Source organism: Myodes glareolus, chromosome 6, assembly GCF_982192425.1.
Source record: "Myodes glareolus chromosome 6, mMyoGla1.1, whole genome shotgun sequence".
NCBI classification, from domain to species: domain Eukaryota; kingdom Metazoa; phylum Chordata; class Mammalia; order Rodentia; family Cricetidae; genus Myodes; species Myodes glareolus.
Genome location: NC_142031.1, coordinates 107,326,789 through 107,331,598, shown reverse-complemented (window position 1 = coordinate 107,331,598; position 4,810 = coordinate 107,326,789).

The following is a 4,810-nucleotide window of genomic DNA, read 5'->3' as shown; positions in this document are numbered from 1 at the left end:
CACCGGGTCCTGTACCAGTTCTGATCAGGAGGCCTCTGGGAAGACAATACTGTCGGTTCTGTGTGTGTCGCTGGAGAGACTGTGTTCTTGTTCTGCGACCTACTTTGTTTACTCAGTCATTTCTATGGCTCCACCGCTTCTGATGGCCTCACCCAACCGTCTATTCAGAGTCTCTCAATGCAAACCTCCCAAAGGAGCTCACAATGCCTCCGTCTTTCTGTCCCTGGTCCCTAGAAGAGAGAACTTGATGACACACAGTGGACCAGGCTTTTTCCCCATCAGCTCTATCTGGGGAAGCGGGGTGATGGAGGCTGAAACCTCTGACATCTGAGATGGAGAGGATTTCTCAAAACGGAGGGCGGAGAGGAACGGTGACTTTGTAAAGGTCACTGCTCTTTCTAGATGTACCTTATAGAAACCAGGTCCCCCCCAGCTGTCAAGCATGTCTTGGGGTGAAAGCTAAGTGAGAAGACAAGCATAGCATCATATGCAAGGCAGATGTTAGCAAACGTTCGTCACGTGAATGCATGCATGAATTAATGAATGATGGATTCTTTCTGTATTAAAAGCGTAGGGCTGAAACAGAGCGTTTATTGAAGATTAAAGGCAAGGCTGGAGAGTTGGCTCAGCCATTAAGAACACTTGTTGTTCTTGCAGAGGACCTGAGTTCAGTTCCTTGCACTCACATGGCGGCTCACGTCTGTCTGTGACTCCAGTTCCAGGCGATCTAAAGCCCTCTTCGGGTCTCAGAGGGCACCAAGAAAATTAGAGTTTCATGTACACACTCATTAAATTAAAAAAAAACTTTTTAAAAGTTTGAAATAATTTTATATAGCTATTTTTTTCTGTATGTCGTGACTCAGTTTATGGGTCTTGATAAAGATAAGAATCACCCCTCACTAAGAGAGTTAGGGCAGGGTAGAGCAGACTAGAGTAAGAATTGGTGACTCTGTATGTTAACATCACAGCCCTAATGGTGTCCTGCAGCCCTGGACAGGGGCTCACCTCTGGGTTTTATACCACTCCCTTGTCAGGAAAGCACACTCAGAGGGAAGTGGCCCAGCTCCCACAAAGAAGGCAAAGCTCCAAAGAGTGTCCACAGATAAGACCCTGTCTCTCCAGCCACCTGGTGCCTCAAACTCAAGGTCCCTAGACTAACAAGCCACTGCCACTCCCCCACCCCTCCCACCCCACTTCACCCCAGCCCCCAATTTACAGAAGTATAGTAGGTATTTGCTCCACCTTGGGCTATCTGACTCGTTAGAGGCCATGCTTCTTGTGACCCCTTATAAGGAAGCAAAGAGGGTAGTCATGTTCTCTTGGGTGGTGAAGACCGAATCAGGTGGTGTGAAGGAGCATGTCATCGGTCCCCAGATTTCCAAGGACTCTACAAGTGGATTTATTGTAGTGATATTTCATTTGTATTTTAATAAATAAAGCTTGCCTGAAGATCAGAGAGTAAAACAATCACTCTGGTCAGTCTTACAGACCAGGTGGTAGTGACACACACCTTTAATCCCAGAAGCCATGCTAATTTGCCATAGAAACTAGGAAATAGTGGTGCACGCCTTTAATCCCAGCACTAGAGAGGACTATAAGATGGGAAGAAACAACTCTCAATCAATCTCATTCTGAACATTCCTGGAGGCAGGATGGTCATTTCAGACTAAGGTAGAAGCAAGAGCCAGAAGCTGGCTATTTTGCTTTTCTGACCTTCAGGTTGAACCTCAATATCTCTCTCTGGGTTTTTATTAATCGTGCTACAATTTGTCATATGCTGTATTCATGAATGTATTTCTTCCCTTTTATATCTTAATGAATCTTTGATATCCCTTAAACAGATGCATGTGAATTTCTCATAACGCAGAAGAGCTGTGGGCCCCAACATTACAAATGGGGAACCTAGAATGAGTTCTCCCCTTCTTTCTCTCCTCTTTTCCTCTCCCCTACACCCTTCCCTTACCACCCCTTTCCTCTTATTTTTCTCTGTGTCCACTTCTCCTTTCAGATAAAAAGATATAAAACTTGGAATCAAGAACCATGTCTCTGCCAAATGGAGTTCAGTGGTTACCAGGGAGAGACATGAAAGCACACGTAGGAAGTTTAGAAGCTGGGGATGGAAAGAGGGCCCATTCTGAGTTCAGCCCTCAAGCATGATGCTGCCGGGGGAGCTTCATCAGTGTCCATCAGATAAATGGCACCATTTGTCTGTCGTGGTTCAAGTAGGCTTCTGTCACTTGGAAGCAGAGAGGCCTAAACAAGGTTCTAGAACTAATGCTACTTTGGAAAACCACATTCCTGTGGGTGGGTGCAACAGCTTTAATGCCGCCCTTCCATGTGAGCCGGGCAAGACTCCTCGCTCCATGAGCCAGGGTGGAGGAGAAAGTGGGCTGGAGGTGGCTTTCTAGGTGGAATAGCTTATATATCCCACACTAATTTCACAGACACCAAGTCCAATTTAAGTCTTCCTTAAACCATGCATGCAAAATTAATATTCTGCTTGCTCGGGAATGCTGTCTTAGCACCTTGGTGAGGGAAAGGAGGGGGCGTTGAGGGTCCGACCAAAACGAGTGATCTATAAAAGAGCCATAAGGAAATCTGACAGTTGGTAAGCTAATTAAAAGTAAAACAAATGGAATGTTTGGGATGGGGAGATGGCTCAGTGGGTAAATCACTTGCTGTGTAAGCACGAACTCACCTTCCCAGAAGTGACAGAAGTCATTTTGGTAGCGCATACATTTGGAACTCATCTGGAGTACCCCAGTACTCCAACAGTGAGGTAGGAGGCCAAGTCAGAAGATGCCCCAGGAGCTCTTGAGTCAGCCAGCCTGGTATATGCAGCAGCAGTGAGACCTGTCTCAAACAACCAGAAAGGAAGGACTGACACCCAAATTTTCACTCTGACCTTCAGGGGTATGGGTGTGCTGTGTCCAGGATCTCCCCAATGCACACAAACACATCCAGACAAAAATTAATAAGTTGTTTGAATGACTATACCCCTAGTGCCGTAGACTCTACCGGAGGATGGGCGATTTACACCTGGTACCATACACTCAGTCAGAGTCGTGTGGCTAGCCTGGTCACAGGCCTTGTAAGGAAGCTGGAACGGTAGTTTTTCTAAGTGGATATGGTGTGCCTATTAAACTGCCTTCTAAATTACGATGTTCATGCCCATAGATTAGGATTAGTGCCGCTGTGGATGGCTTGGTCAGAGAAGCTTTTGACAGCAGTCAGTGGTAAGCACAGGCTCATAACTGGTCAAAATGCTGGGGATAAGTGACGGATGAAAGGCCAGTCACAAATGGAACCTCTGCAGCACCCCCTTCAAGACTCAGGAAACATCTCCATGGGAGAAGGGACAGAAAACATGGAAGAGCCAAAGTAAGTGGAGGGAGTCCAACTTCCAAGCCCACGATGGCAAGGTGACTGCTGTACCCCTGAATTCACAACAGCGGTAATTGTTTACACAAGACTGGGCCCACAGATACATGGTCATGCAACAGGGACGGGCTCATGAGGCGCTGTCACTCCACGGGGATTGTATGCAGCTCACGGTTGCCAGGGAAGGACAAACAGTTTTTCACGGGTGTAGCCACAGGTAGGTGCTCACCCACCTGCCGTTTATCATGTCTTTCCCATTACTATCCCTTCACCCATTCTCCTGCGATCAACCCGAAGGGAACTCATCAGCTGATTATAAAAAGAAGACAGACCAGTAGAAGAGGGACCTAGCTGGGAGGAGGAAGATCAGCGGAAGTGAGAGGGGATAAGAGAGCTGCAGGGTGACTATGGCAAATGTATACTGTATGCACATGTGAAATGTCATCGTGACATCTGCTGTGTAAGATTAATATATCCTAATCAAAATAAAGGACAAAGTGACTACCTCGGTGAATGGAGAAAGGGCCTAATTTAATGTCTTTCATCCCTCCATGTGTATTGAAATACTGTATAAAGTAAAATAAATGCACAATGAATACATTTGGGTGGAAATGATACCCCTGCTTTAAACAAATAGGTGTTTGGTTGTCTTACATAATAAAGAGTCTGGAGCTGGAGTCCATGGAGCTGGAGTCCTCGGCGTTGACTCTGAAACTTGCTGTCACCACCAACAGCTCTGCAATGCTCCTGACCACTCCCAGATGCCTGTCACCTCCTGGTAGCCTCACAAAGAGCTGCCGGGGTTCTTGGGCATGCATAGGTTAAGACAGGGCTGGAGAGAATCAGGATCAAGAATGTCCTCTTCTATCAGAAAAACAAAGAACAACTCTCATCCCTGGATAACTTATCTTTGTTTCGGTGGCCAGGGCTGGATCATCTGAGTATTCTTACCTTAGAAAGAGGCAGGCATCATGGGAGACAGGATCAAAGTATGTATTTAGACCTGGGTTGGTTTCCCAACTGATGGGCTGTTGATGCTGTCTGCAGGGTTTAGCTAAGCCCTGTAAAACTGGCTCCCTCTTTCTCGTGAGTCTGGAACCTTCTGATGGGTGTTTTATGACTGTAAACATGCCTTTTCTGAGCTGGTTAGAAGCTGGCTAAACAGGATGGTGTCCAGTGCTGTGCTCTGTGGTTTCTTCCCAGGAAGTGAGCATGGGAGAAACACCTGGCTCTCACTGGCATCACAGAACATGTGGCACCAAAGTGCAAACTTACAGCAATGCACAGGACCTAGAGTCCTTTGGCCATGATGGAGGGAACCACATATCAGGCATCCAAGGGGGAGACTGAAAAGACTGATGTGTGCTTGTAAGGAGGGTGAGGGATGCAGGATTTACTTTCTTAGAGTCTGTGTCACTGGTGAGCAACT